Below are 23871 nucleotides of genomic sequence, written 5' to 3'. Positions count from 1 at the left end.
GTATGCACATAATAACTTAAGGTAAGTACATAATAAACTATTAAATGCACATAATAACATAGTTTTTGCACATACAATAATAGTAACTGTACATAGAATAATACAGTATGCACATAATAACCTAAGGTTGGTACATAATAAACTATTTAATGCACATAATAACATAGTGTTTGCACATACAATAATAGTAACTGTACATAATAAACTATTAAATGCACATACTAACATAGTGTTTGCACATACAATAATAGTAACTGTACATAGAATAATACAGTATGCACATAATAACCTAAGGTTGGTACATAATAAACTATTTAATGCACATAATAACATAGTGTTTGCACATACAATAATAGTAACTGTACATAATAAACTATTAAATGCACATACTAACATAGTGTTTGCACATACAATAATAGTAACTGTACATAGAATAATACAGTATGCACATAATAACTTAAGGTAAGTATATAATAAACTATTAAATGCACATAATAACATAGTTTTTGCACATACAATAATAGTAACTGTACATAGAATAATACAGTATGCACATAATAACTTAAGCTTATAAGGTAAGCACATAATAAACTATTGAATGCACATAATAACATAGTATTTGCACATACAATAATAGTAATTGCACACTTAAGTCAGTTGTAGCTTTCCATAGGATAACCTGTTGTACTATCTACGTTTTATTAGAAGGAAGATCCATATGAAATGATACAATATGACTCGAATAGTCCTAATAAACTGAAGATGGTATGTTTGCACTCTTATGCCCACACACACCACGTGCTCAGCGCTGCAGCACACATATGCAATACATGTTTACACACACACACCACAAACTCGCCCACTCAATGATGATATGATGGCAGTCTAGCATCTGCAGCAATATTTTGTTTTCCTGAAACTGTACCTCAAACCAAACTAAAATTGTTTCGTCAGAATAATTAATATTCTTACAATTAAAACTATATGATAATTATTATAACTATCAATTTATGCTGAGTTACATCAAAGCTTCACAGTATAGGTGATCACTGAGTTTTATACTTACTGATATCGGTAGAGGGCGCTTTTACAGGCAATAGCATTAAATATATTGAAATTAAACATTCTTATGAAAACTATGTGATCATCTCATAGTTTAATACAAAATTTATTTCACCATACAATACAATATAAAACAAGTCATGGAGAATGACATAGTCCCCGCTATAATTGGGTTTTAAGGAATTATCACTACTGTGATCACGCAACAACATTTGTGAACCTAAAACAAACAGACTTAGATATGTTGTGTGTGCTTGTTGGACATGTAACATGCCTACAACAATAAAGGATTGGTTGGGTATGGGGGATCATATCACGATGAAAATGGAGTCTGAGTTATGGCTTTTTGGAAAATTCACAAACAAAATGGCTGCCAGGCAGCCATATTGGATTGTATCACGACGAAAATGGATATGCACATGTATGTCATAGAACACTGTCCTAATGTCAACTTTGAATGAGATCTGTTTAAGCATGTCTGAGTTATGGCTTTGGACATGAAAATTCACAAACAAAATGGCTGCTAGGCGGCCATATTGGATCGTATCATGACAACAATGAATATGCACATGTATGTCATAGAACACTGTCCTAATACCAACTTTGAATGAGATCTGTTAAAGCATGTCTGAGTTATGGCTTCAGACAGGGAAAATTCGCAAACAAAATGGTTGCTAGGCGGCCATATTGGATCGTATCATAAAACAAATTGACGTGCATATGTATGCCATAGCATGTTGCCCCTGTACCAAGTTTGAAAAAAATCGGTCCAGGCATCTCCAAGAAATGGCTGCGGACGGACGGACGGACGGACGGACGGACAGACGGAACCCAATCCATAAGTTCCCGTTCCGGACTTCGTCCGCGGGGACTAACAAGCGACCTATCGGTCAGAATAGCTCCGCTGTTTTTTTGTTGTTGTTTTTTTTTGTATTTTGGTGACATGTAGAAGTGGTTCAGTTCTTCACTATGCAGTTTTGTTTTAGCGATGTAATAAAGTGGTTACTGGTTTCATATGATGTCTCACTATAAAACACATTTTACACAGAAGTTGGTAATGTATTGTACTTTTATACCATAGTCACCATTTTATAACATAAATCTACTGTTATGAAAAATTGCACAAAATCTTTAAAAAAAAAAAAAAATGACTGGGAAATTTAATGCACACAAGAAAAAGAAAAAAAGAGGATTTTGAGGTTGGCTATAAATAATTCCAGTGTCTTACAGCTTTAACCCTGGAAAATGTTAATGATGAATGAAATAAACTAGGGATCTAAAATAATTTTGAGGCAATTTGAATTTCAATTTTCTAACAAATTTACCAAGTCAACAACATTCAACTTGTACTAGTTGTAGTAGATGTATATAGGGAAGAAATGTATTAATCGCCATCTTAGTTTCCGTACGGCGACAAGTACCCGGAAGAGAGTCATTCTCAGCCATACGTTACAGCGGTAACACTCGTTCATGTTCGATTACCTTTCATAAAGAAAACACAACGAAATGGTTGAAGTGATCTTTTTTTTAAATTTCTTTTCATCACAAAAACAAAATCTGTTTTAGACAGAAAGAATTATCGAACTGGCTAAACTTCCCGCTGAACTGGAGTAAGGTCCAAGCCTCGATAGTATGTGAGGAAATCGTCTCAAACTAGCGATACAACTTTCAAAATATAACTTGACATGTCTTCATTTGTTAGAGTTATACAATTCAAGACAGGTTTTCACTCGAAAAAAAACAATTCTGTGAATAATGACACTCTGAACGCAGCGATTTCTCGGACGATGTTACCACTGTAACGTATGGCTGGCAACGACTTGCTTCCGGGTTAGTCCCTCGTGCATCCGGGTACTTGGGATTGTCGCCGTACGGAAACTCACTTGTCGTGCATTACCACATCAGTAATTTTGACACTGTAATTTTGCCACCAATATTGATCGTACAAAAACAAAACTCCATAAATGAACCACAAAGTACTTTCCCTTTCAAAATGTGATAATTTTAGAAAGAGTATTATCGTTTTTATTGACGACTGACTCTGTCAAAAATCGTCCCATACACTTCAGTTCAGGCATGCATGACTTCTCACTTGATCGTGAGGTGCGTATACTGGAATGAACCATTCTGTAGGAGGGGTGGAGAATTTGATTTGAAGTTTACAACCCTGTTTCGAACAAATATTTGTCATTTGGGCGCACAATGTGTAGAATTAAGACTACAGCACATATTACATTGCTTGTTTGACATCAATAGTGTCTTTTGAAAAGTTGCAGTTTACCTAAAGTCTCGCGGACTGATTTCCAATATGGTGTCGGTCATAATACTCATTAACATATTCATTTTTTTTTTAAATTACAAAAAAAAAAAATCACAAAAAATAGAAAAGAAGACGTGCTGACTTGAAATTAACAAATCTAAGTAAGCTACCCCCTGCGCATCAACACATCAGATATCAAAGCAATCTGACAAGAAGTACGTGAGGAGATGATGAAAATGTCATTTTATGAAAAAAATCCTAAAAAATTGAAAATGGCACAGATCAACTTGGCATGAACAAATCTGAATAGCCTCCCCCCCAGGAAACATGCACACCAAATATCGAAGAATTCTGAGTGTCACTTTCGGAGAAGATAATGAAAATATAAAAGTTTGATGGACACCTATGATTCACTCTACTCTCTACAACCTATACCTAAAGCTACGCTTTCAGCTTTCGCTGACAGCGGAGCTAAAAAAGTGTCAGACACATCAGGGGTTCAAGACTACTGCTGACTTGATGTCCCATTATCAATAGAGATAGCAGTAAGAGGGATAATTTCACTAAATTTGTACAATAAAATGGTCACTACACTACCTACAGATAATATTGACCACTAATTAACAGATACAATGTTTTTTATAAGTAATTTATCAATTTTAGTAAATATACCTTTGGTTATTTGATAAAAAAAAAACACGCCAGTTGCAGCTAGAGAAGGTTTAAGACTATTACATGATTTTTTTTTTTTTTTTTTTTTTAAACACGATTCTTGTAAAGTGACAAAACAGAAGTATATACACAGGTAATGATTAACTAGTTGACTATCAACCAACTGACTGCAATCACTCTGAACTGAAGCCATCAAAAATGACTAATATGTACAAAGTTTGAAAAGACTGAAAGCCGACTTCTCTTTCAAGGAGAGGTAAAGGCACTGTCGTTTGGACTATTGAATTCACTACTAGGACTAGCAATGCTGTAAAGTGGACTTCTTGTGTTACAGAATTTCTTTTGGGGCAGACAATTTCCTTCTGCTGTTGCTGTTAATGTATGGAGTTCCCCCAGGTATTCTGAAACAAATATGGAGAAAATCATATTTCAATATACAAAGAGTAACACTGAAGTAAAGCACTTTCTCTGTGTGTTACACTTGTTTATAGCATTTACATCAGGTGTAAAAGTGTACTGTTTCAATTGATTTATTTACAAGCCTAGCATGTGGCCTTTCTAATGTGGTCAATTAGCAAATGAAACAGTATACTTTTACACTTGATATGGATGCTATAAATATTTGTGGTACATACAGAAAATGCTTTACTTTGGTATTATGGGTTGTATATTACCCTTTACTCTAATGAATTTTTCACATGAGCCGGAGATTCCAAAATACAAAAAAGCAATTGTTGTAACACTTGTTCCAATAAATGTTCTAAACTTCATTTTCTGGATTGCTCGCAAGGAGGTGGGGATTTTCTGTTTGTGATAGATCTCACTAGGTTTAAGGTATTAGTGTGGGTATTGAAGAGGGAGGGAATAATTCCACTCACACTTTCAGTGCTTTCTGCCACTCTTACAACACCAAACACCAAAAGCACTTCTGCAGTATATGTCACACATCCACTCATACATCATGGGGTACAGTTATTTTTACATACATATAAGTTTATCCACGACATCAAATTTCATACGAGATACTACTTTGTGTTCACATGCTTTAGTGTACTTGGAATGATTGTGTACTCATTTGCATACAGGTTGGCTATAATATTTTTGGTATGCACTGCAGGGTAAATACCACTGGTATGGACACACAGATACAAGTTTTTGAATGGTGTTTTTTAAAGTCTCTTTTAATTTATTGTGCAGTGCTTTTGAATATTTTTAAAACAGAGGAAGCACTTTAGAAATGAAATAAATGTTAAACGTTAAATAATAATCATAAATCACTGCCATCATCACATTTGACAATTAGGAATGAAAAGGATCAACTATTTACCAGTTTGATATAGGGTTTAGGTTCTTACCTAGTTTGTCCTGTTGACCTCAGGTTGTGATGGCTGAATTTCAGCAACTCATCATGAAAGCTTGCCACAGATTCACTTTGACTGAATCAACAAAAAAGAAAGAAGAAAATATCAGAAAGAAAGTGAGATAAACATGGATGTAGCAATAATTAGTTTGTGCACCATGACGAAAGGTTCTCATTACTTACAGGTAGTATTTTGCAAATATCATTGTCAGAGAACAGGGCAGGTTATCATGGTAAATTAGATGATCTCTCCACATCAGAAGACAAGGGGTAACACTATGAATAAGGGACGACGAGGCATACCAATTCAATCACCTCTACAATCACGTCATCATCACTACGCTGCATTTTTTATCAGTCACCACATAGTAAGAGATAGGGGAACACCAAACTTTGGTGCGTCACTAGAAACTGTGTGCATCAGTGGTGAGTGTCAAATGGCTTCGAGGGCACACTGATCTGGAGTATCCATAGGTTTGTTGTTGCATGAAATGCCATCTTTACAGTTCCCAAGCCACTTCAGGGGTTAGATTCCCCTACCAGGTGTTGTATTCTCTAATTTCTATTTCTCTATATTTTAATACATGAAAACCCATTTATAGATTGTATATAATCTCCAATTGATTTTTCAAAAACCATACAATCAAATAAAGTTCACCAGCCAGAAAGACACCCTGTTTTTCTTCAAAGTTATTGCATATCGCAAGAACATGTGTATATGAAGACTATACAAACCTTTGAGATGACTCAAGTTTTGACTTCTCACTACTTTTCCTCTTTATTTGGGGTGATGAAATCTAAAAAGAACAGAATATCAATCGATAAAATCTGATATTGTTAATCAATGTTTTTCTTTGTTCAACCAAGGAAAATACGAGTGACCCATGGGGCCTTGTCATTATGAGTTGCTAGACAAGTAGTTACAAATTTGTTAGTCACAAGTATAATATAATCATATCTTTGCATGTGTGGGGAAAATAATGCTGATTCTGAATGTCTTGTCTCATATTTACAGTACCTCTGAACCAATGATGTAGACAGGCACGGACTGTTGTGATGTAATACAGCCAGGGTATAAATTCCATATTTGCTGTTTGAACATGTACAACTTGAGCATGGTTTAATTTTTATAGATGATCTGGCAGTATCAAGCCTGTAGGATGTTAATAAGGTGAATGCCCCAATGTTAATATGGTTGGATTCCTAGATGTTTAATGTTAATAGGAATCAGATTAGTCCCCCTAACTTAAACTGAGAATCAGATTAGACCCCCTAACTTAAACTTGTTTTTTCGTCAGATAGGGTTAGGAATAGAATCAGACGAGACCCCCTAACTTAAACTTGTTTTTTCTTTAGACAGGGTTAGGAATAGAATCAGATTAGACCCCCTAACTTAAACTTGTTTTTTCTTCAGATAAGGTTAGGAATAGAATCAGATTAGACCCCCTAACTTAAACTTGTTTTTTCTTCAGACAGGGTTAGGAATAGAATCAGATTAGACCCCCTAACTTAAACTTGTTTGTCTTTCACTAATCATGGATGGACGCTATTCTGTATTTGTTTTCCTTGAGAGTAGCTCGATCACTCACTGTGTTTGTCTTTTCTTGAAGTGGTGTTGACTTTGTATCATTTTGTTGATTTAGTGGTTTTCCTGGTGGGTTGGACTTTGTTTTCTTTGTTTTGACATCAGGTGTCATAATTGTTGGAAGTGGGGGTGGTGGTGGTGGAGGGGGATAGCTTGATGCTCCATTGTTGTTTTCAGTTTTCTTCTGTTGTTTTTTTCATTGTCTTTTTGTTGTTGATGATGTTGTTGTTTAGCTCTTTTCAATGCTATTCTTTTAGAGAATCTGAGTGGCGTATCCTTAATTTCTAAAAAAAAAAAAAAAGATAGAAAAAACAACACATCTATTGTAGAAATTGTTGCATCATTTGATAAAAAATGTTATGGCTCCTTTACATGATACTGTAGCTAAACACACAAAATGGAACTGAAATTAATTTGTGAATGAAGCTATGAAGTAAAGAGACACATCAACTGTTACTGCTTGCATGTCTCCTGTTGTAAAGACAAAAGATCGTATACATTTGTACTTTGTCCACTAGGACTAAAGTAGGAATTCAAATCCAAACCCTGCATATTACGGCTGTCTAGGGCAAGAATTGACATGAAGAATATTTCTATTATGTATAGGAAACCTGCCTGGAACAACATTTTGAAAAAAAAATCATGACTTCACGTCTCTCTGATGATCTGAGGAGTCAAGTTGACAAGTAGGATTTTATTTTAAAGTATTTTGCAAAAAGTATATTTACAAAATTCAAATAGATTTGTATTCTGTATTTCTATATCCTCATTTGTCATACTAACCTAGACTGTAAAATACATCATGTCGTTCTGCCCTCACTGGCCTCCTCTCACCATAGGAGGGGTTAACTGATGTGTGAGGGCATCCTGTCATGGGGTACCTTACAGACTAATACATACCTTGATTGTAATTAAATGCTTTGGCCATATTATCTATCAGTTCTTGCATTTTTTCATTACATTCAGTGTCATCCACTTCAACAGCTTGTTGTCCCATGATATTAACAAGAAACCTAGTCTGGAAAGTAAAATGAACCAAGGTCTATGTTATATACTAAACTGTTGTATAAACTAGAAATTGAATATACATGTACAGTAACTGTACCTAATTTTGATGAATTTACAAGTTGCGTCAGTTCTGCCATGTGAATTTGTCCATGCTATATTTTATAACAAGCATATCTTGAAAACTAAACATACCGGTAATATTATAAAATAAATCCAACCACATTGATTTTTGGGTCCACACCCAAAATTGAGAGAGACCAAATGCAATTACAATTTCAACCTATTACTGGACTACTTCTGGATAAAATTGACAATCTAATTAATGTACAATGTCTAATTATTGGTATTTTCACAATATTCAGTGAATATGATATTGGTTGTCTGATCAAAAAATTATTATTCCAGTTACAGGCTTACAGGTAGTGCAGGTTGAAGGAGTATCGCAAATTGGAGTTCTACCTCATTATCATGCACTTCCTGATCACGTGAGATAGTGTTGTGATGACGCAATCTTCAGTGTGTTGCGAATTTTCGACGCATGAACACGTAAGCGTGTTGGGCTCTGTAAGACTGATGATTCATCTTCGGAGCCGTCTCAGCATGGCGGAAGACAAAGACGAATTTGACCTACTTGAGTTGAGTGGTCCTAACCCTCTTCCCGAAAAAAGGACAAACTCGGGTAAACAGCATAAGGTTAAGACCTTGTCGTCTTCAAAATCTACGGACAAGAACCCAAACCCTACCCCTAACCCGACTCCAAGTACAAGTTCAGGCAAACAGGCACAGCGGGTAAGTCAGCGTTCAAGCGAAACCGTAGAAATGCCTATGCTCAAAGAAATGAGAACTCTAACTGACCTCATGACACAGTCAATGATGAGTATGCAAGAGACAATGGCAAACTTGTTTGCTCAAATTAACAATACAATTACGAACGTAACATGTGGTCAATATGGGGGCTTTGAGGATAACACCTCCTGATGAACTCACTGATGAGCCAAGACGAAAACGTTCCAAGACGTCTAATAGTAATGACACTGATACAGCAGTTGAACAACTGCTTGCACCGGCAGATGTCCAAGTTTCCGATAATTCGGAGGACATTGACAAAGATGGTTTATTAACTGGTATCGCTCAAGACTTGCAACTGCAAGACCAATGCGCGGGTGCAATAAATTCACAGCTTGCGGACATTGTTAATACAGTGTTCAAGGAAGGAATCACAAATGACGATAAACTGGCCGAGAAATATGAAGCAAACGTAAGGCCAGAGAACTGTGAAATACTTCAAACCACCAGAGTTAATCAGCTGATATATATGGGACCAGTTGACTTCAGAAACTCGGTCTGGTGACATACGTCTACAAAAAATACAAACGGCAATAGTGAAGTCCATAATTGGGACTTTGTCGATAGTGAACACTGTGTTAGAAGCAAGAAATGCTGGCACAATTGACGGCATCAACACATCTGAGCTAATAACAAAAGGTATTGACAGTATTGCATTGTCAGCTCATGCAAATTTCATGCTGAATATGAGAAGGAGAGACTATATTAAGCCAGAACTGAATGACAGTTACAGGCACCTGTGTTCACCAACTGTTAGCTTTACCACACATTTGTTTGGAGATGACATCTCTAAACATTTAAAGGACATTTCAGAAGCCAACCAAGTTGGTAAAAGAATTGCTAACTTCAGAGGACGTAGCAGAGGAAATTACAGAGGTGGTGGAAGATACACAAGTAGAGGAAGGGGCTATGGAAACAGAGGTTTCAAGCCTTTTTCCCAGTGGCGCTCATACTCCAACCCCAAGAAGAAAGGGGAGGGGAGAGGACAGTCACAGAAATAGACCAGGTGAGAAATACAGCAATACCCATAGGTGGTAGATTGAAACATTTTGTCTCTCAATGGGAAGATATTACTTCTGATGCTATAATTCTGGATATTGTTTCTCATTGTCATATTGAATTTTATGACGACAAACCACCATCACAGACATATATTCCAAGGGAAATTAAGTTTACTCAAATAGAGAGAGAAATAATCAATGGTGAAATAGACCAATTGATTTCAAAAGGAGTGCTTAAAGAAGCACAAGAAACAAGTCATGATGGTTATATCTCTAATATATTTGTAAGGCATAAGAAAACTGGAAAGTACAGATTAATACTGAACTTGCGACCATTAAATCAATCAGTAGAGTACCATCATTTTAAGATGGACACATTGAAATCTGCAGTACGGTTGATGAGACCTAACTGCTATATGGCATCAATCGATTTAAAAGATGCATATTATATGGTACCTATTGCAAGGGAGCACCAGAAGTTTTTGAAATTCAGATGGAGAGACAAAATGTATCAATATACATGTCTTCCTAATGGGTTAGCATCTGCACCCAGATTGTTTACTAAATTGTTAAAACCAGTGTATGCAACATTACGTGAAATGGGACACCTAAATGTAGGTTACATTGATGACTCCTACTTACAAGGAGACACATATAATGAATGTAAGACTAATGTCTCAGACACAAATGAATTATTTCTAAAACTTGGCTTTTTAGTCAATTTGGAGAAATCAGTATTTGAACCATCACAAACAGTGACTTTCTTGGGGTTCAAACTAAACTCTGTTCTTATGCTTGTGACACCCACAGCAGTAAAGACAGTAAAGTTAAAACAAGCATGCACATCTCTTATGGCAAAACACTGGCCAACTATTAGAGATGTTGCTGAAGTCATAGGGCTTATAGTCTCAAATTTTCCAGGAGCTCAATATGGCCCACTCCACTATCGATCATTAGAAATAGAAAAAACAGAGGCATTAAAAGCAAAGGCTGGAAATTTTGATGCTAGAATGGCATTATCTGATTTATCTAAGAAAGACCTTCAATGGTGGATTGAAAATATAGACACTGCTAATTGCCCAGTGTCTCATCGACTTCCAAACATAGTAATGCAATCTGATGCATCTCTAAAAGGTTGGGGTGCATGTAGATCTCACAAGTCAACAGGTGGTCGATGGACTTTAGAAGAAAGTCGACACCATATCAATTACCTAGAAATATTGGCAGCATTATATACACTGCAATCCCTTTGTTCTAAAGAACAGAATATTCATATACAGTTTCAAATGGATAATACTACAGCTGTTGCTTATGTAAATGCAATGGGAGGTACTAAGTCAACAGCATGCAATAATATAGTTGTCAAAATGTGGGAATGGTGTATTGCTAGACAAATTTGGATAAGTGCAACATACTTACCTGGTGCTGAAAACATAGAGGCAGATACAGCATCACAGCAGTTTAATGACAATATAGAATGGATGTTGCAGCCAACTATATTCAACAAGATAGTTGATATTTGGGGGAATACCGACATTGACTTATTTGCATCAAGGCTAAACAAACAGCTGCCTACATATATTGCATGGAAGCCAGACCCAGGGGCAGAACATATTGATGCAATGTCTCTAGACTGGGCTAATTATTTCTTCTATGCATTTCCCCCCTTCAGTATGCTGATGCAGTGTGTACAGAAAATAGAGGAAGACAAAGCACATGGAATACTGATAGCTCCTCTATGGCCAACCCAGGCATGGTACTCCAAGATGTTACAGTTGTTGGTAGACAAACCCAAGTTGTTGCCAGTGACAAACAGAACTCTTCAACTTGTACACAAGCCAACAGCACTGCATCCACTTCGACAGAAGTTACAACTGATAGCCTGCAAGTTGTCAGGCAATCTCTCAGACAGCAACACCTTTCTGACAAGGCAGCCGACATTATCATGTTATCATGGCGGAAAGGGACAAAGAAAGAATATGCAGCATATATTAGGAAATGGCAAATATTCTGTTGTAAGACAGAGACTGATGTTTTTCGACCGCCTGTAAATGTGGTATTAGACTTTCTAACAGAACTATATGAGAATGGACTTGGCTATAGTGCAATGAATACAGCTCGATGTGCACTAGCTACAGTAGTCACAATTGATGGATACAATACACTATCATCACATCCTTTAGTGAGTCGGTTTCTTAGAGGAGTATTCCAAGTCCGTCCAACACAACCAAGATACACCAAAATATGGGATGTTAGAATGGTGTTGAAGTACCTACAGTCACTGTCACCAGTTAAAAACTTAACATTAAAAGATCTGACATTGAAGACTATAATGTTAATTGCTTTAGTTTCTGCACAAAGAGGACAGTCTTTGTACTTATTGAACTTAAATGATATGTCCAATGGCAAATCATCATATACATTTCAAATAGCAGCACTCTTGAAACAAAGCCGACCAAACTACAAAGTGTCACTTGTCAAACTATCTGCATATCCACCTGATAAGAGGCTCTGTGTAGTGACAACTCTAAGAGAGTACTTGAGTAGAACCTCTGAGTTGAGAGGAAATGATAAACAATTATTTATCAGTTACATTCACCCATTCAATGCAGTTTCAAGAGATACCATCAGTCGATGGCTTAAAATTGTATTAATAAAGGCGGGTATAGATATAACAACTTTTAAGCCTCACAGTACAAGAGCAGCTTCAGTGTCCGCAGCAAAGAGAAATGATGTGCCTATTCATGAAATCATGAATGTTGCGGGCTGGAATTCTAGTTGTACTTTTGCTAGGTTTTATGACAAACCTGTAACTAATGATGACAAGTTTCCACATGGAGTGTTAAAATGTTGATGTTATGAACCAGATAAACCTTTGATGACTATTAGGTAGATTGGGTCACTGAGTTAAATAAAAGAATTTGACTTGATAAATGGTGTTTCATTCTGTGCCCATCAGTTGGCTTTGAAATCTCACGTGATCAGGAAGTGCATGATAATGAGGTAGAATAGAGAAATTAAACGAGACTTACCTGGAAGTTGAAGTTTGATTGAAATTCTACCGAATTATCTTGAGCACTGAGTGATTACGTGCCCAAAGCCCGGATGGAAATAACCCACCCATAATTATCATGCACATCAATCCTGATGTGCACAGAATATACTTTGAAGGCTGAAGATTGCATCACCACAACACTATCTCACGTAATCACTCAGTGCTCGAGATAATTCGGTAGAATTTCAATCAAACTTCAACTTCCAGGTAAGTCTCGTTTAATTTTTCTATTTTGGGGAACTGTATTTTCTATATTAAAACTAGTTACAGTGTACATGCAAAGGTTGATAATTTTTTTCGTAATTATGTTTATTTTGCCATAAAAATAAATGAAATTACATTCATACCTCTAAATATTATGCGCATTGGCAAGAAAGTCGCAAAAATATTTGCCCCCTTAATCCCCTGTGCTTCGACTAACTTCGGCACCTAGACCAGCTCACGAAAGGTGTTGAGGTCCCACGTGTTACAAAAGCCTTCTAAGCCTTTGTGTAATGTTTACTTATGAATTACTAATTACGTTTGCCATATTGTATTATCTGTAACTGTACATATTGTGGTCTACCAGTTTAGTCTTCCGACAACAATTATGGTTCCTTGGTGTTTTGTCGGCAGCAACCGCAGTGAAACAATCACCCTACACACATTTCCGAGTGATATAACTGAGTAGATAATAATGGGTGAAGGCAGTTGAAATCACGTAAAAACTGGACAGTGACACCATACAGTGAAAGACAAATGTTACCGGGGTCGGGGTTCTCCACGCCACTGGTGTAGCCATGATCAAAGCGAAAAAAAACAAACAAATAAAATAATTTGAAATAATGTTTTCAAGAAAGCAAGTTAGCTTCATAAAATATTTCAGTACGATAGCAATTTTTTGGAAACAATGCGTAGTTCGATTGTATGTTTTGTTTTCCATGTTGCTGGAAGTCGATCGTTTTCATTGTGATACATCACATGTACATACAGTCGCAATCATATCAAACTTCAAAGTAAAAAGACGAAATGCTCATTATAATGTTGCTATGTTTGTTTCCGTTGTTTTGTCTACCTGAACAATTACTGTGTCATGCCAATCACATGTCAAAAGTGGATGGACACAGCAAAGTACAGTCAGCACTAAGCGTCACGCTCCCAGGTCAAATAACTTCCACAACATAAGACATGTCTATCCATCAAAACTCAAACAAAAATGGTCGGAGACAATACGCAATACACCTCAGTACGGCTGGCTTCAGTGAACACGGGCCGTGCTTTGAAAGAAGATGAAACCACTTCATGTCACTGTGTGGATGGTAATGAAAGCAGTAAAAAATGAAATAAAGTGCGTGTACACATAGCTTTCAAGAGGGATGGTTATCCAACAAAACGTTCTGCTCTAACGAATTTGTGGGTCTACTTTCGCGAAGATTTTGAATGGTCATAGATCAAATGTACTGTTACGACACATGCTACAATACATCTGAACAACTTGAGAGAATATTATGGAGAACTCTTGAAGCCATTCTCATCCTATCTCTGTATGTTCGATGGGTACGGAAATATTAGAAAATTTTCATTTTGATTAGATTGTCTGCGGGAGCTGTTTTCCACCCATTGAATAGTTATGTCAACAAAGGATGCTGATAACAGCCTTCACTTTATGTAAACAACACGGCTTCACTAGGACATAAACAATAAGCTGGATGGTCCATGTTGCGGTACAAGACAGCAAGGCATACTCAGAAAACAAGCACTAAACTTGCATGGTGGATATTTAAACACAGGTATACTATTACATATAATGTGTACTAGCCATGACTACATTTGTCTGTGAAATTTACATCGGAAAAAAACCTTATAAAGCAGTGTCATTCAGTGTCTGTGGTTGACCACACCTTCCTCACTCCTCACTACCAGAGGAACTATCGTTACTGCTAGCAGTCGGTTCGAATGAATTTGGCTAAATCACACCATCAGATGTTAATGCTGGAGTGTATTGCTCTATGCTTGAGGAATCTGACCAATATTCAACGTCGGGTTCTGGCGAAAACAGGTTGTGAAGTTGACCTTCTGACCTTTGGAAAACTAACTGATGAAAGTTTGGGCTAATATCTGTTTTCTAATTTCAGGTTCCTCACCTTTAGAAATGAGAATATACTTTTGTTCTCCATTTCATCTTGTTTCTTCTTCCTCAATATTTCTTGATAGATATCAGGATGTTTTTCCATGTACAATATCTAATCCTGATATGAAAAAAGCAAACTTGTGAGTGCCTTTTCATGAAGAAATCTATTCTTCATATTTCTACCCAAAGTAGGTTGCTGTCCTTGTAAACTTAAAATATATGTATTGAACCCACCTTATCTTTGGATTTCTATGAGAATTCTCCTTGTGAGTTCAAGTGTGGAGTACTTGGGGGAGGGGGGGGGTATTTGTTTGAGTGTTTGCAGTGTTTTCTGTGGCCATACTGTCAGGAGCTAGTGAGTGAAAGTGCAGCATAAAACACTGCAAATATGAGTACAAATACCCCTGAGTACCCACATATGTTTGTCAACATTTCCATAAAAATGATGCTGTGCAATCAGGCGCTTTCATGTACAAGGAATGGTGGTGTGCCCTCATTTGCATGCAAGTATGCAATAATGTTTTCGGTATTGCACTGCAATTCAAATACCACTAGTATGTGTGCACACTGGTGCACGTAATTACTGGTACATATGTTATCAGATGTCTACTTGAATTGGCAAAATATACATAGGTAAATAATTATGTTCTAAGTTCAGAACTAATAAGAGAAATGTAGGAAATGAGTAAATTGATTAAAGATTCTTTTTGTTTAAGACTACATACTTCAAGACCTTTGGCAGTCTCCTCTGTTCCTTGCTCTTCAAAAACCTTCACAGATACCGGTACACAATATTGTCTTGACACTGGTGTAGCATCGTCAAATTCACCCATGGACTCCATAATCTGTCAATAAAATCAATTATTCAAACCTCTTTTAATGGTGTTGTTGAGGATTTTACCAGAATAGGCAATGGTGGCCTTACTCATGTCTCATTGTAACACCTAAACAAGCGACCTATCGGTCAGAATAGCTCCGCTGTTTTTTTTTAATTTAATTTTTTATTTTGGTGACACGTAGAAGTGGTTCAGTTCTTCAGCTCTTCACTATGCAGTTTTGTTTTAGCGATGCAATAAAGTGGTTAGTGGTTCATATGATGTCTCACTGTAAAACACATTTTACACAGAAGTTGGTAATGTATTGTACTTTTATACCATAGTCACCATTTTATAACAAAAATCTACTGTTATGAAAAATTGCACACAAGAAAAAGAAAAAAAAGAGGATTTTGAGGTTGGCTATAAATAATGCCATTGTCTTACAGCTTTAACCCTGGGAAATTTTAGTGATGAATGAAATAAACTAGGGATCTAAAATAATTTGGAGGCAATTTGAATTTCAATTTTCTAACAAATTTACCAAGTCAACAACATTCAACTTGTACAAGTTGTAGTAGATATATATAGGGAAGAAATGTATTAATCGCCATCTTAGTTTCCGGACGGCGACAATCCCCGCCAAGTACCCAAAAGAGAGTCATTCTGGCAGCCATACGTTACAGTGGTAACACTCGTTCATGTTCTATTACCTTTCATAAAGAAAACACAACGAAATGGTTGAAGTGATCTTTTTTTTTTAATTTCTTTTCATCACAACAACAAAATCTGCGTGATCAAAAGTGTTGTAAACTAAACCAGAAAGAATTATCGGACTGGCTAAACTTCCCGATGAACTGGAGTAAGGTCCAAGTCCAAGTAAGCCTCGATAGTACGTGAGAAAATCGTCTCAAACTAGCGATACAACTTTCAAAATATAACTTGACATGTCTTCATTTGTTAGATTTATACAATTCAAGACGCGTTTTCACTCGAAAACAACAATTCTGTGAATAATGACACTCTGAACGCAGCGATTTCTCGGACGATGTTACCACTGTAACGTATGGCTGACAACGACTTGCTTTCGGGTTAGTCCCTCGTGCATCCGGGTACATGGGGTTGTTGCCGTACGGAAACTAAGAAAGATGGAATTCACAGTGTTTCTTGTGACCGGCGCGGCACCTGTCAGCAGACTCGGCCATTTTTTTTTCATCATTCCATTGTATTTAAACCTTGTACTTGACATTTCACAATATTTATAATTCTCAACAAAATACCTCAACATGTCTCACTTCGCTCGTACTCAAAGCAGCCCCAGTATGACCACTGACATGACTAGAGAGAACCTTTTCGGATTTACATGTAAAACGGGGAAAGATACGCAAAACATAATGCAAAGTCTGAAGCCAAATTAAAGTTGTGATTATTTTAATTATTTTTACTTGCCAAATATTTGCATTTTGGAAATGGCAAGACACGTTCATGTCGTTTAACTTGACATGTGAACTGTCGGCCAATAAACAAAATTTGGTTGATTCACAGTCCGCAGTTAGACTGCTCTTGCATAACTTCAATCGCATGCCTTCCTTACGCAAGTTGTCTTAATTCTGGTTCACTGTCACTTCAAATTGCACGACAATATAGAATTAATCACAAGTTACATGTTATCTGAAAACATCACATCTTTATAGTGGGTCTGAAGTGAGATTTTAGTGAGTACCAAGAACGTCCTGTGTTGATACTTGCTGTGGAAAATCGCCCGGTGAAATGAGGTCAGCTTCAGCTTCTGGTCGAATCAGGATAGAGTATGCAAATAAGGACGTTGCGGACTGGCTGATTATGTAGAAGGGGTGCAGAATTTGGATTTTAAGTTTACAACCCTGTTTCGAATAAACGCTTGTCACTTCATGCATTTGGGCGCCCAATGCGTAGAATTATGACTATAGCACATATTACATTGCTTGTTTGACGTCAATAGTGTCTTTTGAAAAGTGGCAGTTTACTTAAAAGTCTCGTCGACTGATTTCCAATATGGCGTCGGTCATAATGCTCATTAACATATTCATTTTTTTTTCAAATTACAAAAAAAAAATCATAAAAAATAAAAATGAAGATGTGCTGACTTGAAATTAACAAACCTGAGTAAGCTACCCCCTGCGCATCAACACACCAGATATCAAAGCAATCTGACAATAAGTTTTCACGGAGATGATGAAAATGACATTTTATGAAAAAAAAATCATAAAAAATTGAAAATGGCACAGGTCAACTTGGCATGAACAAATCTGAATAGCCTCCCCCCAGGGAACATGCACACCAAATAGCTAAGAATACTGACTATCACTTTCGGAGAAAATAATGAAAATATAAAAGTTTGACGGACACCTATGATTCACTCTATTCTCTATACTCTATACAACCTATACCTAAAGCTACGCTTTCAGCTTTCGCTGACAGCGGAGCTAAAAAGGATGGTTCAGTCGGTTGACTAAAGTTGGATACTGATAAGTAGTCAATGGATTTGCCTGAATGGATACACAATGGTAATATACAGGGCGTTGTCTACTTCTCCTACGTCTTGCTTTCTTTTCAAAGATACATGCTCATCAATGTTTTGAATGAGTCTTGCACATGTAAATACCTAGTCCTGCTTGAATACAGAGAAATCTGGGACTGTGTAATCTGACATATGAAATGACGTTAGCGGATTCATTGGTGTAGATTGTACATTAGTGGGGCATGTACCCTGGGTAGTAGGTAGGGGGTTGTGCCTGTACCATGTACGGCATCATCGGCTGTTGCATTGGCATAGGTTGGTAGTAGGGGTAAGATAAATATGGATAGGTCGGTGGGTACATGTATTGTTGTTCCGGCCTTCCCCATGGTATATTTGGAGTAGCAAATGTATTTAATTGTGGGGGGCTTGGTAACCTACTCCCTACACTGTACCCACCCCTAGGGTTACCATAAGTACTACCTGTCCTAGACCTTACAGCCGGTTGGCCTTCCGGAGGGTGAACCCTTGAATCGATAACTTTCACAACAGAATCTATTGTCGGGTCCCCTGTCGGTTGGTAAACATTCGTTGTTACTGTAGTTGTTGGAGCTACTGAAGTCATTGACATAGTCGGCATAGTGGTTGTTGTTGTTGTTGTTGCTGCTGTTGTTGTTGTTGTTGTTGTTGTTGTTGTTGTTGTTGTTGTTGTTGTTGGTGGTGGTGGTGGTGGTGCAATAGGAGTGTCAACTAAGCCTCCACCACCAGTTAATGGGGAAACAGCAGACATGTGGGAACTTATTGAAAGATCGTATGGTTGATCTGTCGAGGGAGTTAGGGCTGCCGCCATATCTAAGCCTAGATTTTCATCAACTTCTGGCGTGGCTTGTAATGCCAAAGCAGGCGTAAAATCAACCCTATTTAAAAAGTTGTTAGAGACTTTAAAATGAGGCAACTCCCTTAAATTTTCAAATTTCAAGTCCCCAATAGCGTCTCTAAGATTGATAATGGCTTCAGCAGTTTTCCTACCAATGTTCGAAACCGTTAACAGTTCCCTCTGACTACAAATATTAATGTAGAGGGGATTGTGTTCCATTGTCAGATTAAAGTACTACCGTTATTTGACGTTAAATACACACACCCCGGCGACACAACTCTATGGAAATGAAGCAAGGTAAGTGTAAGTGACTCTGCCTGTATGTAAATCGTCAAACTCCGATATATTTGATTAGGGCGTTCCCAACAGGTAGACGTCCTAAAAAAATTGATTACAGTTGCTAAATACTAGGTACCAGATATATATACAAGTTAAATTAATTTAACAGGCAATTACCGTGAATACCTTAGATCTAGAATGTGTAAAAATACTGTCCTTACTGAGGCTACTAAAGTATACCAAAGCAAGTGACAAAAAAATTAAGAAAGCAAAAAAAAAACAAGAATAAGAAAGGTTGACTACACTGATAATCACCCCGTCTTTATGTGCGTCTTGCGTTCAATGTTTGCTGCAACTTGGTTACGCATCCAGATACATTGTACACAAAACTATATTACCAAGATGTTTTATACGTACGTTCATGCGTTCTCAGTAGTATAGCGCCACCAACATTCACGTTAACTTAAAAAGTCTTTTAGTTCACTAACTGACACCTACCAATCCGACTAACGGTTGGTGTATTACCATTTATCAGTGAGTAGATATTTACACTGGTTATGGAAATATGTCACTAGTAATTAGCCAAATAGCCTACCAGTTTGATCAAGGATTAGCTGTGCACTAATTAATTCAAAGTTGGTAAGCTACAAAGAGACAGAGAAGACGATAGTTTTGATTTAAAACTTTATCAACTAGAGATGTTATCTGATAAAAACATGAATAACATTATAAAGCTAGGTAATCGCAAAAACACCCACTATTATTTATTCGACCTGGTGTCACCAAGGTTGGTGTGTAGGGGTGATCCTAATGTTTAAAAATGTTTTTGTTTTTTTCCATGGAAAATTTTGGTCGGTCGGTCGATTTAAAAAAGTATATAAATAAAAAATCATCTTTGAATTCATGTTTCTTTGCCTCTCCTTTTCCTCCTTTCAATCATCTTTTCATTGGATTCCTAGAAACAAGCCCTTCTCAGCTTTTCTTACACTCACCCCCCCCCCCCCCATTTTGAATAACTGCCATAATTATATAAGGAAATGTACTTTTCGTGAACAAGTTTCTTCGATGCCATAACTGTAGATGATGTCGATAGACACAGTGTCTACGTCCAGAAACGTATTCCTTCTTGTCAGAGAGGACGCTTTTTCACAACATATTGAGGGCGGACGAAAATTAAAACATAAAGGTATTTTAATATTGGAACTGAAAAGCTGGGTCTGTTGAGTAAGGATAAACAGAAAAAGTAGGGTTACCATAAAACTGTTCAAAATTTTACAGTATCAATATTTTATTTGACATGAAATAATGTAAAAAGTACATCATTCTATAGTCAAAAACAACTACATAAACCCCCAAAAAACAATTATAATACATAATAATAGATAACTATATATATATATATATATATGTACATCAACATCTCCTGACGAGTGATTTACTCACGAAACAGGCTTGTAGAGACGAAAAACCCGACTTGATTTTCTTCTACCCTCAACATATATATATATATATAGGGGGGGGGGATTGGTTGGGTCATCCTGTTTTTGAAATTGGCGGTCGAGGGTCATGCTGTTTTGAATATTATGACTGGGGCCATTTTATTTGGCTTGTGATAGAAAAAATCCTTTTCTATAATGGCATAGCCTTGTCTGAAATTTGGTACACGTAAATAGTTGTTCTTGTCCCTGTATCTTACATGCATTCTTTAATATTACTTATTAGTTCAAACATAACTATAACTATACATATATATATATATATATATACATATAATTTCATTCTTCTTTCGCCAAGTAGAGTGCTCGATCACCTTGGCACGCTAACAAGTTCTTACTTAATAATACGTAACCTTTGTTGTCAATCTTTTTGTGTACACACAGCCGTCAGTGAACACACATAAGTTATGTACATAATGCAGGATGTATAGCTAACGAATACTATTAAACCACACTATTACACCTGACGATCCTTCGGGTGCAACGGTCCGTAGTGTAATTCCACTATGTAATATCAGACTCGTCTTCTTTCATTTTTATATATATATATATATATATACACACACACACACATGTCTTACCTAGCTACCACACTAGTTACAGAACATGTCATGTAAATGCCTGGCTGTTTCACAATCAATGCTTCACTTATATTGCACTTTGAGGGAAAAGTGAAATAGTTTATAAAAGAAGTTAATCTAATTGTTCTACTCACGATCGTCAGTATGAACTTGTCAGAAGGGATTAATACACTTTCTATTTCGGATACTACATGTTATTGACACTACAAATCACCACATCTCATGAGATTCCAGTTTCTGTTATACCCTAGGTATGACCACCTAAAGTTCTCTGACGTACCGGTGACTTTACTATACATGCAATATTAATAATGTCCCTGTACCAATGTTACGGGCCCATTTTTATGTGACATGGGAAACTCATTTAAAACTTACATTTACGTTAGCTTTTCAAAGCTGGGAAATATTACCTCAAAGGTTATGAATAACCTAAAAGTTGCCTTAATAGAAACAAAAAACACTCCAGATCTGTCAGGACGACAACCCCCAAGGACTTCCTCAGCGCCAGAGGTCAAAGAGGTCAGTGAGTTTTTGTCGACCCGATCGTATTTTTCTAATTCAAAAATTGGTCTTCTAGTTCAAGTGTGGGTGTTCTAATTCAAGTGTTGGTCTTCTAATTCAAGTGTCGGTCTTCTAATTCAAAAATCGGTCTCCTATACTATACTATACTATACTATACTATACTATACTATACTATACTATACTATATTATACAGAATGGTATTGTATACTATACACTACATTATACTATACTATATACCATACTATACAATATATACTATATACTATACTATGCTATATACTATATACCATGCTATACTATACAGTATACTATACTGTATACTATACTATACAATATATACTATATATTATACTATGCTTTTTATATATACATGTATTATGCTATACTATACTATAGTATACTCTACTATACTATACTATATCATACTATACTATATACTATACTATACTATACTATACTATACTATACTATACTACTAGTATACTATACTATACTATACTATAGTATACTATACTATACTATACTATACTATACTATACTATACTATACTATACTACTAGTATACTATACTATACTATACTATACTATACTATACTATACTATATACAATAGTATATACTATACTACATTATAGTGTAGTGTAGGGTAGTGTAGTGTAGTGTAGTGTAGTGTAGTGTAGTGTAGTGTAGTATTGAGGAGTGTTGTATTTCCGTATTTGTTTGCCCAGAGTTTACTTGTATTGTTCATCAAATAGAGATGCCAGTATTATGATAGTAGACTCAGGTTACTAGTATTTATTTCTGTTTCATTATAGCCTCTTTTCGCCAGTTTCCCGGTGAAGAATTTAATTTTCTTTTGAAATTCTTTTTCGTTACTACTTGTTCGTATGTATCTGATCGTTTGACCCTTAATGGACCCTTTGAAGACTGAGTTCGGGCGGCAGTATTACCTGTGTAAATATTGGAATGAGTTTTGATATCCAATACTTTGTGTTATTGGTGGCATTTGTGGATTGTGATGTTGCTTCCGTATCTGAGCTTTCCAACGAAAATTTGAAAGTTGGATGTATTTGGTTTATTTTTTCACTCAGATTATTTAGTTCAACTTGGGTGCCACAAAATATCATGAAAACGCCACCCCTGAAATGTGTCCAGAGTGATATTTTATCCGTGTAGATTTCAATAATGCGACTTTCCAGTTCATGGAATGTCGGCTATTTCGGGTGATGCCCAAGAGCCAATGCACATGCATGTTTGTTTGTAGAATTCTCCTTTAAATTTAAATGTGTTTTTCTTGAGAATCACATAATAGTTTTAGGAGATACACAGGTGGTGGTTTTGGAATGATATAGTCGATTGTTTGTGTAACTGGTGAGTCAAGTGCTTCAACAACTGACTGCATTGCGCCAGACTGCAAAGAATGTGTGTACATACCACATTTAAAGTGAGTAGTATCCAATTTTCAGGAACTACATACAGTAGCTTCTGATGCCATGTGATGATACACTTTGTGCAAGTGTGAGACATATCTCGCTGGACACCCACACATGAGATCCCATTGGTCTTCAACACAACATACAGTCTCTATATTAACGGATCTCATCTACGAGATGCAATAACTAAACACTGGGACGTAATAGCAGACAATGAGATAATATGAAATCAATTATATCCAAAAAGACCAATCATAGCACAGAAGCGAAACATAAACTTAAAAGACAAATAGGTCAACACTCAATTGCAGCATTCCGAATTTAAAAATCTAGCGGAAATAGAACGAGATAATAGTATAATATAGTATAGTATAGTATAGTATATAGTACAATATATAGTATATAGCACAGT

The sequence above is a fragment of the Glandiceps talaboti genome, chromosome 8 (assembly GCF_964340395.1).
Source record: "Glandiceps talaboti chromosome 8, keGlaTala1.1, whole genome shotgun sequence".
Lineage (NCBI taxonomy): Eukaryota > Metazoa > Hemichordata > Enteropneusta > Spengelidae > Glandiceps > Glandiceps talaboti.
Note: the sequence above shows the minus strand (reverse complement) of the source record.